Here is a 13,205-nt window from a genome sequence, read left to right as displayed (position 1 = left end):
CAGAGACGTGTCAGCCAAGACAGTCCTACAACATCCAGAGACTTAAGGTACTCAGGGCGAATCTCATCCACCCCCGGAGCCTTGCCACCGAGGAGCTTTCTCACCACCTCGGTGACTTCAGCCCCGGTGATGGGCGAGCCCACCTCCAAGTCCCCAGCCTCTGCTTCCTCATCGGAAGACGTGACGGCGGGGTTGAGGAGGTCCTCGAAGTACTCCTTCCACCGTCCGACGACATCCCCAGTCGAGGTCAGCAGCCCCCCACCCGCACTGTACACAGTGTTGGTGAAGCACTGCTTCCCCCTCCTGAGGCGCCGGATGGTTTGCCAGAATTTCTTCGAGGCCGACCGATAGTCTTCCTCCATGGCCTCCCCGAACTCCTCCCAGACACGAGTTTTTGCCTCTGCGACCGCACGAGCTGCAGCACGCTTGGCCTGCCGGTACCTCTCAGCTGCCTCAGGAGTCCCACAAGCCAACAAGGCTAGGTAGGACTCCTTCTTCAGCTTGACGGCATCCCTTACTTCCGGGCGCCACCACCGGGTTCGGGGATTGCCGCCGCGACAGGCACCAGAGACCTTACGGCCACAACTACGAGCAGCCGCATCAACAATGGAGGAGGAGAACAGAGTCCACTCGGACTCCATGTCCCCCGCCTCCCCCGGAATCTGGGTGAAGCTCTTCCGGAGGTGGGAGTTGAAGACCCCACTGACAGAGGGATCCGCCAGTCGTTCCCAGCAGACCCTCACAACACGCTTGGGCCTGCCAGGTCTGACCGGCTTCCTCCCCTGCCAGCGGATCCAGCTCACCACCAGGTGGTGATCGGTTGACAGCTCAGCCCCTCTCTTCACCCGAGTGTCCGAGACACGCGGCCGGAGGTCAGATGACACAACTACAAAGTCGATCATCGACCTCCTGCCTAGGGTGTCCTGGTGCCACGTGCACTTATGGACACCCTTGTGCTCGAACATGGTGTTCGTTATGGACAAACCGTGACTAGCACAGAAGTCCAATAACAGAACACCACTCGGGTTCAGATCGGGGAGGCCGTTCCTCCCAATCACTCCCTCCCAGGTCTCACTGTCGTTACCCACGTGGGCGTTGAAGTCCCCCAGTAGAACAATGGAGTCCCCAGTCGGAGCACTATCTAGTACCCCTCCCAGGGACTCCAAGAAGGCCGGGTACTCTGCACCGATGTTGGGCCCGTAGGCCGAGACAACGGTGAGAGACCTGTCCCCGACCCGAAGGCGTAGGGACGCGACCCTCTCGTCCACCGGGGTGAACTCCAACACGTGACGGCTGAGCTGGGGGGATATGAGCAAACCCACCCCAGCCCGCCGTCTCTCCCCGCGGGCAACTCCAGAAAAATGGAGAGTCCAGCCTCTCTCCAGGAGTTGGGATCCGGAACCCAAGCTGTGCGTGGAGGTGAGCCCGACTATATCTAGTCGGTATCTCTCAACCTCCCGCACAAGCTCAGGCTCCTTCCCCCCCAGCGAGGTGACGTTCCATGTCCCGAACGCCAGAAGCTGTGCATGTGGACCAGGTCGTCGAGGCACCCGGCCTCGACTGCCACCCAGTCCTCTTAGCACCCGACCCCTACGGATCCCTCTGCGGGTGGTGGGTCCACAGGAGGGCGGGCCCACGTCGTCCCTTCGGGCTGTGCCCGGCCGGGCCCCGTGGGCAGAGACCCGGCCACCAGACGCTCGCGTTCGGGCCCCAACCCCAGGTCTGGCTCCAGGGTGGGGCCCCGGCTGCGCCATGCCGGGCGACGTCTCGGTCCTTGATTGGTGTACGTCCATAGAAGTCTTGTGAGCTGCTCTTCGTCTGACCCATCACCTCGGACCTGTTTGCCATGGGAGACCCTACCAGGGGCATAAAGCCCCGGACAACATAGCTCCTCGGATCATTCGGGTACTCAAACAACCCCACCACGTTAAGGTGGCAGCTCATGGGGGTTGTGCAATATTAACAATTTATGCAAATTAACCACTTTATGCATTTTAAACCGTTCATGCAACTTAAGAGTTTATGCCATTTAGGATTTATGAATTTTAAAGAGTTTATGCAATTTACATAATTTATGCAAATTAACCCATTCATGCATTTTACCACTTTATACAGTTTATGCAAAATGACATTTTATGCATTTTACCAGTTTATGCAAATTATATTATGCAAATTAAGCAATTTATGCAATTTGAACATTTTATGCAATTTCTGCATTCGCTTCCCGCAATTCCGCAGTCAATCGCAATGGCGCAGCCATTGCATTTCTAGTTATTATTATTATTATTATTATTATTATTATTATTATTTATTTATTTATCTTACAGTAACGTGCACAAAACATGCCACATAAAAGCACTGACTTCAAAATAAATATTATTGTGCAGGAACTGCTGCCCTTGTAAAACAGGGTTTGTCATTGTCATTGAAGAGAACACAACATGGTCATGTTTACCTAAAGGCTTACCTTAAAGTCTTGTTTTTTAAATAAGCTAAATATGCTAATGTGCTTATTTAGTTGTAAGAGCATGGAGGTAAACAGCCCTCTCCCCGCTCCCTCCTGCTGCAGGAAGCCGGGCCGTGTCTGCCAGTGTTTCATTCAAGTGTTTGTGTCACACCTCCAAAAGTGGGCCCAGATTTCAGAATCAAATGCATAACAGCTCTATTGGACTATTGGACACTCATGCATACAGTATCAGCAAAAAAATATATATCATTTTTGCTCTTTCTTGAGTCTGTGTATTAGTCTACTACTACTAACATATTTGTGAACTACTTGAATAAGTTGAGGATCTGGGCCCTGCTCTCAGGGCCATTATGTTCTTAAGGCAATCGTCCCATATAATATTTGCAATGAACCCAGAATCGTCCAACTTATAAGCAGTGTTGGGGGTAATGCAGTAACACTTTGTTCCAGTACTCAGATTACCTTTTAAAAGTAACAAATAAAGTAACAAATGAGTTTGTCATTTGCAGATAATCTAGTTTCTTTTTCAAATCCGTAACGCTGTTAGTTTGGATCCTGATCTCTGTCTCTCGTCTCATTTCACTCACTGACAGCGTGACTGTGTTCTCCAAGACTTTACATCAAGTCAGAAACATGGCAGAGTTTTCAGTGAGGACATTTGGATTGTGGAAACACTCACATTCTTTTTTACTTGTTGGCGAAAATGACAATAGGCGAAGCTAAAGAGGAACCATAATGAAGCTCGCCCTCGCCTCCAGAACAATGACGCTTAGCTTTTGGTCGTCTCGGTTATTCCAACGTAAAATCCACAAACTCGTAGCTGGTTTTGTGGTTGAGGATGGTGATTCAGAGTGCTTTAAAGAGCAGGAATATATTAAAAGTATGTACAGTCAGCATAAAATTACACATACAAAAAAGTAAGTACAGAGAACAAATAATCATTATGAAATTAAATTAGTAGTGATTAAATACTTTAGTTGCTTCATGTGCACAGCTAAATAGAACATGTTTCAGACTTTATTTGAACATTGTCAGAGTGGAGGCCTGTCTTCATTTTAGCTGCATAAGTGAAATGCAGCCTCCCTGTGTTTAGTCCATAGATATAATATACATATATCTGCCCCGGTAACGTCCCCGTGTTGTTTAGACTCACAGTTTGAAATTCAGAAATAAGGCACAAAACACCAATAAAAACATTAAGCATAGTCACACAGAAAAGTAGTAATTTTCTGAATAAAAAAGGAAAAGATACCTTTTTTACGGCAGGTCAGAGCTTTTTGTTTTCCTTCAATCCAGTGTCAGTCAGAGTTCCATCCTGGCTGAGGAATAAAGTTACTTAAAAATACTTAAGTTACCATGGTCAGTATAGTATGAGAGGGCCTGACCGCTTTAGCATGTCCATTATATGTCCTTATATAAAATATTGTGTTTCTGCTCCTGTAAAATGAAATTTCCCAATGCACTACATCAGTGCTGAAAGATACACTGCCCCCCCCCCCCCCCCCCATAAAAAAAAAATAAAAATAAACATAACATAAAACATGAGGCCATTCAGCCTTTCAATCTGGCCCACAATAACATAAGTTCAATATGTACAGGCTTTAAATGGTGAAAACCACAATGATTCTCTGACATATAGAAAGATAAGACATAACTGCCACTATTATGTTGCTTTTTAAATGTGTTTCCTCGATCACAGTCTATCTGAGAACAACTTAATCATCTGAAACATTTCTATTCACAACTGCACTCGTGGTAAGTTCAAAAACACAGTGTGGTCCATACCTGGCTGAGAGACCTTCAGCATATGTGCAGCAGCCTTAACCACTCCAGACTATAGGCTGAACAGTTCAAACAGAAGTATCAACCAGAGTGACATCACTGTAATGTTAGGATTTTGCTTCTGGACAAATCTGATAATGCTGGTTTTTCTTGTAGTGAGTTCCACTTAGGCTTAACCCAAACAGCGAATAAACAGAAACTCAACAACAAAAGCTGTGCACAGAGAAAGCATTATTCAGCAGGAGACTGACCCACTTCTCCCTCAGCCTCACTTTGCAGAGACAGAATTATTCAAATGTGCAAATATTTGTTTTCTTTTCTTGTTTGATTGTGTGATAATAATCATGGATATTAATAGAACCCAAATTATTCTCATTCATTATTACTTGGGCACAAGTGCTAACCACGATGCCAGTGTGTCCTCTAAATATACAGCTTCAGTGCTATGTGTGTGTGTGTGTGTGTGTGTGTGTGTATATGTGTGTGTGTGTATGTATGTGTGTGTGTGTGTGTGTGTGTGTGTGTGTATGTATGTGTGTGTGTATGTGTGTGTGTGTGTGTGTGTGTGTGTGTGTGTATGTGTGTGTGTATGTGTGTGTGTATGTATATGTGTGTGTGTGTGTGTGTGTGTGTGTGTGTGTGTGTGTGTGTGTGTGTGTGTGTGTGTATGTATATGTGTGTGTGTATGTATGTGTGTATGTATATATATGTGTGTGTGTGTGTGTGTGTGTGTGTGTGTGTGTGTGTGTGTGTGTGTGTGTGTGTATAGTGGGCGACCGCAGAGCAGCTCCTACAGGGATCCTCCTCAAGGCACGAAGTGGAGGATCAACCTATTGTGCATGTTTTAGATTGATGGGCGGAACCAGAGCACCCACAGGAAACCCACCCAGACATTGAGAGATTATGTTATGTCATGGCACGCCCTCTGGGAGTCAAACCCGGGACCGTCTTGCTGTGAATGTTAGGACAGTGGTTCTCATGCTCCTCTCTACTTCTAATCTTTCATTTTCTCATGATTATTTCTCTTTTTTGAATCTGTTGGATTAGTCTTGGACTTGGTGGAGAACTAAATGACCTTTGGCTTAACTCTGCCCCAAAACAGTCATTGTCCAGTCATACCTCAACCGTTTCTACCAAACCTTCTCCTGATATCCTCCGGAGTGGTACTTGTTTCTCGCCGCTCAAAGCTGAGAAGCTGAATATACAACCGCCCGCTGACTAGAGCCGAGCTAGTTCTTGTTTTCCATCCGGCTTGTCGTTTGCCACATGGGGCAGACCCCAGACTAGACACATTTTAATAAATACTGGACTTGACATGAGAGGAGAAGTTACCCAGTGGTGCAAGATGGGGCTGGAACAACCACATCGATTAATCGACAACTAATCGATTATTGAAATAGTTGACAGCAATTTTTGTAATCGATTAATCGTTTTCTAGTAAACACAGACTCAAATAGAGCAAAAATGATATGACAATTATGTTTTTTTGATGAAAACCTTTGTTTGTAAAGCTCGGGTCTGTAGTGTTTTGCACATTGTAAATTTCATAAATATCTGTCTTTGTCTCATCCAATCAGAAAGCAGAATTAGCACAAAGAGTCTCCTACAAACGTTCACTTTAAGTTTACTCCATCAACATGTCTAAATTGGTCCTAAAATGTGGTCTGATTTTCATCAAAATCATAAGAATGAGTAAACAGTGTCTGCTTAAACTAATACCACACAAACAATGACATTATCATGATTTTATTGGCCATAATAGGGCTGTGCAATTAATCGAAATTCGATTACGATTTCGATTACAATAGTAAACTATTACAACATTAGCATAATCGCTGATGGATTTTTGTCACTTTTTTGCTGGATTTTTGTCACTTTTTTGCTGGATTTTTGTCACTTTTTTGCTGGATTTTTGTCACTTTTTTGCTGGATTATTGTCACTTTTTTGCTGGATTTTTGTCACTTTTTTGATGGATTTTTGTCACTTTTTTGATGGATTTTTGTCACTTTTTTGCTGGATTTTTGTCACTTTTTTGATGGATTTTTGTCACTTTTTTGCTGGATTTTTGTCTTTTTTTGATGGATTTTTTTTCACTTTTTTGATGGATTTTTGTCTTTTTTTGCAGGATTTTTGTCACTTTTTTGCTGGATTTTTGTCTTTTTTTGCAGGATTTTTGTCACTTTTTTGATGGATTTTTGTCACTTTTTTGAAGGATTTTTGTCACTTTTTTGATGGATTTTTTTAAAGGCAACAAATAATCGTTTGAATAATCGTGATTTCAATTATGACAAAAATAATCGTGATTATTATTTTTTAGGCCATAACATGTAAACTTTCACAGGACAGGGAGGAAAAAGTAAGTGACTAATATGCAACCACTGAAAAGCAGTTATTGCTGCAAAAGAAGGGTCGGCAGCTATTTGATACAAGGGTTCACTTACTTATTCCACGCTCTCCAGTTTTAGCAGCATCACAGTGTATTTCAATGGGGTGAATCTCTGTTTTCACCCTTTCAGATGGTGGGGGGCTTTGCTGCCTCAGGGCCTGCACAACTTGCTATCGTCAATGGAAAAATGAACTCATAAGTTTATCAAGACATTTTGCAGAAAAACTTGAGGCCGTCTGTCCAGCAGTTGAAGCTCAAAAGAGAATGGGTGCTGCAACAAGACAATGAGCCAAAGCACTAGAGCAAATCCACTTCAGAATAGTCTGGAATGGCCCTGACCTAACCCCGATAGAGATGCTGTGGCGTGACCTCAAGAAAGCCGTTCACACTGGACATCGCAGGAATCTGGCTGAACTGCAGCAGTTTAATAACGAGGAATGGTCTAAGATTCATCCTGAGCGTTGTGAGCGTCTGATCTGCATCTACAGGAAATGTCTGCACACAGTTGTTGCTGCCCAAGGGGGGTCAGCCACTATTCAATCAAAGGGTTCACTTACTTCTTCCTCCCTGTCCTGTGAATGTTTACATTTTATGGCCAATACAAATAGGGCAACATGTAATTGTTTGGTGGTATTGGGTGGTATTAGTTATTCTTGTGATTTTAATAAATATCAGACCACATTTTATGACCAATTTAGGCAGAACTTCCAAAGGGTTCACATACTTTCTCCTCCCACAGTGTGCTCCTCCACTGCACATTGCATCCCGTTTTGCATCAATCTGGATGATATTGCTTTGTTATAGCACCAAATAACAGTCACTTACACACACGCGTCCCCCCCTCCTTGACGAAGCTATAGCAAACATCGCCTAAGGGGCTTTTGTGAAAGGTCAATTAAGAAATGGCTTAGTTTTTCCCTGCTCTTGCTATTTCAGCCCATTTTTGAGTTTTATATTGATTCTTTAGGTTTGTCCCATGTCTCATTACACCTGTTACAAACTGGACAAACTTAAAGGGGGGGGGTTATGCAAAATCGACTTTTTCAAGCTTTCCATCCTGTTATTCTGTCACTCCCTCATTAAAAACATGCCTGAAGTGTTGCCTTGGCACATTCACGTGTTTCTGAGTAATCTGTAAAAACTCTGATGGCGGCCATTTTAGGGATAGGTTTGCCTGAGTCCTCCAAGGAACGCCCCCACCTCCTGGAGACGCCTCCGAGCTTTGGTCACCAGCCGAGTAACCAACCACTGCTCCTCAGCAGAACCCCCTCCCCACTGATGCCACAGACAGCGTGTGGAGGGGGCGTGTCTAAAGGCTCAGAGGTTCTTAACCCCTTAACTCCCGCCTGAACCGAGCACGTTTTCTCCGGTTTGGCTTTACCCCAATCCAAAAGCTTCTGGACAAAAGCTGTGAAAAAGCAACAAAACTGAGACGAAGACAATGATGGGAATGTGACAAAAAAGTGATGAAAAATTGAGGAAAAAGTGACAAAAATATCACAAGAAATTGACAAAAAATGGACGAAAAAATGACAAAAATATGACAAAAATTTGATAAAAATTTGAAAAAAAAAATACAAAAAAATGACAAAAATGTGACAAAAATGACACAAAAAAAGACAAAAATTTGACATAAAATTGACGAAAAAATGACAAAAAATTGATAAAAATTTGACAAAAAATGACCAAAAAAATGACCAAAAATTTATTAAAAATTTACAAAAAAATGACAGAAATGTGACCAAAAAAAATACAAGAATGTGCTAAAAATTGGACAAAAATAATGACAAAAAAGTTTCAAAAATGAGTTGAACACCCAGAAAAAAAAAGATGGAAAAAAAATCTGATGACGTGAGGAAAAAGATCCTCTCGGTTCAGGCGGGAGTTAAGAGGTTAAAGAGACAGAGGCCGATTTCAAGACATTCACTACAGCCATTTTGAGAAAGACATTTTATACAAGGCAGTTATTCTAATTTACTGCATTTACAGACCAACAGAAGGTTTGTCATCATTGTAGTGTGATATAGACTGGTGCTATGGGACTGACAAAAGCAGAACACCCCCTCTTTAAGTGTTTCACAAAATGCAAAATGACATGACTTCAAATTTCTAGTTAATTCCTAGTTTAATCGTTTCAGACCTGACGGCATTCGGAAAGTGGAAAGGCTATACACTGTCCGGCTTCTTCACACTATACTTTAAAGCCACGTTGACCTCAAGGGAGTGGTCTCCTGCTGGTCCCAGAGTCAGGGCTAATACGGTGTTGGTGATGCTCTGTCTTTGCCTTTCAATATATTTTATGTATTAATTATAATTGTGTTTTGCATATGTAACTTTACATGTTTACATCCCATCTGTAAAGCCCTTTGAACAGCAGTCCTGCTAGCTCTACGCCACATGTGTTGATAATATAATCTTCCCATTTGTTCATATATCATGTTTACTTTTTCCTGTTTTGTTCCTCATGCAAATCCACCATGCAAACTTCCCTCTCCTTCGGCTGGAACTGGCCCGCTGATTTATTCCAAAATGCAAATGGCGGCGTCCTCCACCAGACCTGTTCTTCCATGATTGGGCCCTCTAATTATCACGTTAGTCTTACAAGATTAAAGTTAAGTCCACATTTTGACGCTTTTGACAGTCTTTTCCCCGTTCCCGATTCAAAGCTAATGGACGTCTGGCGGTTGCGTTTGGGGATGCGGGGGCAGGGGGGGGTGCTCATGTCAACCAGCTCCGCTCAGTCACGGCCAGTTAGTTAAAGCAATCGCGCAGGACCCGAGAGAGGCGCGCCGGGGCCGGACGCGGGTGCCAATCACCGCCAGGCTCCGGGCATCGGCTTCGCCTTGAGCAACTTTTTATTAATTTAATAAACATCCCACGGAGACGGCGCGAGGTGGACGGCGCAGACAACGGCCGGGCTAATGAGAGGCGCTAGTCAGAGACACGCGCATACATAAAACACCACCAGGCGGGCTCTTAATAAAGGAAGCTGGGTAAGTTGGGTGTTTAGCCGCCGAGGTTGTTTTGATTCTAACAAATGTGGAGTTGGAGACGTCAATGTAAGGAATGGAAATGAGTGAGGCCTTGGAGAGGTTGTTGTTTGTCCGTATATGGCAACATCTTTTCCTCCACTCCCACGGGGAACTACGGTAAAGTATTTGCATATTGCTGACCAGATAAATCCTTACATTCATTTGTATTTGGGTCTAGTATATATTCACATAAATGCTGTATTAAAGTCATACCATTAAATCAAACAATTTCTTTTCTTTTTTGCCTTTCTTGCCGCCCACTTTTGCCTTGTCTCGGCACTTCCGTTCAAGGCCGTGGGAACCCAGGGTGCTGAGGGCGCTGCAGCACCCCCCCCCCCCCCCCCCCCCTGGTGGATAGTTTGTGAACTGCAGGCAATATTCACCCCTTAACTCCCACCTGAGCCGAGCACATTTTCTCCAGCTTTACCCCAAGTCCAAAAGCTTCTGGAAAAAAGGTGTGAAAATAGCAGCAAAACTGAGACGAAAACAAGGAGGAAAATGTGACAAAAGGGAGAAAAAATGTACAAAAAAAGTGAGAAAAAATGACAAAAAGTTTACAAAAAATGACCAAAAAAATGGACGAAAAATGGACGAAAAAATGAGAACATTTTGACGAAATTTTTTGAAAAAATGGATGAAAAAATGACAAAAAATTTACCAAAAATGGACAAAAAATTGACGAAATTTTTTGAAAAAATGGACGAAAAAGTGAAAAAATGACAAAAAATTTACAAAAAAAAGTGAGAAAAAATTACAAAAAAATTACAAAAAATGACAAAAAAATGGACGAAAAATGGACAAAAAAATGAGAACATTTTGACGAACATTTTTGAAAAAATGGACGAAAAAGTGAAAAAATTACAAAAAAAAGTGAGAAAAAATGACAAAAAAATTACAAAAAATGACAAAAAAATGGACGAAAAATGGACGAAAAAATTGATGAAAATTTGACAAAAATGGACGAAAATTTGACAAAAATGAGTCGACTGCCCCAAAAAAAAGTGATGAAAAAAAAATCTGATGTGAGGAAAAAGATCAATTTAGTTTTGTAGGTCTTCCAAATGAGGCGTTACACTGGCCTACAGGATTTGGGTAAAGCCGAACTGGAGAAAATGCTCTCGGTTCAGGCGGGAGTTAAGAGGTTAATAAATAGGATTTATGCACAGAAAAAGTATTTTGGGGGTAAATTTTGTCCCTCAGCCCCCCCTAACTAAAACATCTTCCCACGCCTCTGCTTCCGTTGTATCGACACTTCCAGTACAACGCAAAGCCCGTTCATTTAAACGGAGACCGAGGGAAAATGTTCTCTGCTCAAATCTGATGTTGAGTCGATTGATTCATGGCGACGCCCACGTGAACATCCAGAATAAGGTGAATATCAGGGGTGTCCAATTCGAGACTTACTTTTTTTGACATACTCAGAAATTCATGCTGCACAAAGGGTCTCCTGATAATGTGCCCTATGTGATTAATGGTGATTTAAATTAGTGAGCAGGCCACTTAAGCCTTAGCTTTTCTTCCGCGCTTTGATAGTGTTACTCAGGCTCAAGCTCCACATTTCTTTTTTCTGCTGTTTTTCAATTCGACTTTACAATGATGCAAATATTTCTACAGTTCTGGCACATTTACGCTGATACTTGAGTGACGTTTATCCCGACTTTCGGCCTCTCCCTTGTGTGCACATGCGCCGCTCGCCTCAACATTGTATTTGGGATGTGAGGAATGAAGCACATAGCAGAGGGTACAGCACTGCAGAAAGCAGAGGCAGCCATTTGGAGTCGGGGGCCTGTCACTATGAACAAAAGTGTACACTTACTTAATGCCATGAGTATTCTCTGCCAAAGGTCGCTGCTGCATTTCAAGACTCATAGGCTTATGATAATAATGCCTTAGGCTTATATAGGTCAAATATGGGGAAATATAAACTTTTATTTCCCCATAAAAAGTTACACAACACATCTTTAAGAAATATGTGTCGTTGAGCAGCTTCACTTATCATAACTTCATCGCCGTCAAGATTTGTCAGTGTTTTTTTGTTAACTGGTAGCACTTGAAGGAGGTACGTCCTTCAAGTAGGGTTGTGCAATTAATCGAAATTCGATTACGATTTCGATTACGATAGTAAACGATTACAAAATTAGCATAATCGCAAAAAATCGATTATAATTGTTTTTTTCCACACAAAAAAATAATAATTTTTTTCTTCTTTTTTTTAATTTGGGGATTTTTGTCACTTTTTTGCTGGATTTTTGACTTTTTTTGATGGATTTTTGTCACTTTTTTGATGGATTTTTGTCACTTTTTTGATGGATTTTTGTCACTTTTTTGATGGATTTTTGTCTTTTTTCTGCTGGATTTTTGTCACTATTTTTGATGGATTTTTGTCATTTTTTGATGGATTTTTGTCACTTTTTTGATGGATTTTTGTCACTTTTTTGCTGGATTTTTGTCACTTTTTTGCTGGATTTTTGTCACTTTTTTGATGGATTTTTGTCATTTTTTTGATGGATTTTTGTCACTTTTTTGCTGGATTTTTGTCATTTTTTTGATGGATTTTTGTCCTTTTTTGATGGATTTTTGTCACTTTTTTGATGGATTTTTTTAAAGGCAACAAATAATCGTTTGAATAATCGTGATTTCAATTATGACAATAATAATTGTGATTATTATTATTTCAATAATCGAGCACCCCTAGCTTCAAGTGCCACCACGGAGTTATAGCTCACCTCTTAGGGCGTTAGCTTTGATAACTAAAGGTTGTAGGATCGGTTCCAACTCTTTCTCTGTTCACATGGGCTGTTACTCACATCATCTGAGTTTGAGACATCTCCACAGTCAGCTTTAAGTTACGCAAATGAGAAATATATTACTTATATATGACTTTTTTTCTGTACATGAGGTGCGTGACTTCCGAGTGTGATCTCTGTCGGTCGCGGCCCTTCCCCTCTTGCTATTTTCCCAATAAGGATTAATGATGTCTCGCTCAAATCAACAAATAGTTCAAGAAAAAATCATGGACAGTGAGATACTGATGCAGATAGTGTAATAGTACAACTGTGAGAGTCCATTATTCATTGATTGATTGATTGATTTTTCTGCAAGATCAAAAATACCACGACTCTCCCGATTAATTAACAGTTTAGTCACTTTAATTTCTCCCATTGGTCAATCAAACTGAGACCTCCTGCAGGAACAGCTGAATGACCTTCAACACATTTGATCAAGTACAATGGAACAGACTGGGTAAGTTGAATGCTCGTCACTTTGTAAGCTACATATCTTTGATTCATACCTGATCTGGAGTTGTTTTATGAATAGAAACATGGAAATAGGTGAGAGCTCGTGGAATGCCCTCCAGCTGCAACAGTGCAACACACTCGCCTGTCAAGACTGCTCTGGATTAAGACAACAAAATGCAAAAAGCACACGAAAGCAGTGAAAGAAAGGGCTTATTGTTTTCCCCATTTCCAATAATGAATGCTGTTCACCGTAACCATGTAAAAGTTTCATTGAACTTACTTAATTTCACCAAACTAA

General features: G+C 42.0%; 1 protein-coding gene across 1 annotated transcript in view; it reads right to left on the bottom strand.

Moving 5' to 3' along the window:
* Positions 1-5,340: 5,340 nt before the first annotated feature.
* Positions 5,341-13,205, bottom strand: part of gtf3c4 (general transcription factor IIIC, polypeptide 4) — an 80,665-nt gene continuing 72,800 nt past the window's right edge. The window contains exon 7 of the mRNA XM_079581257.1: positions 5,341-5,351. The gene's annotated coding sequence lies outside the window, so the exon portion shown is untranslated. The remainder of the gene's footprint in view (positions 5,352-13,205) is intronic.

Source organism: Gobius niger, assembly GCF_951799975.1.
Source record: "Gobius niger genome assembly, chromosome: 22".
Taxonomy (NCBI): Eukaryota; Metazoa; Chordata; class Actinopteri; order Gobiiformes; family Gobiidae; genus Gobius; species Gobius niger.
The sequence above is the reverse complement of the archived record's forward strand: the minus strand, read 5'-3'. Positions and strand labels throughout refer to the sequence as shown.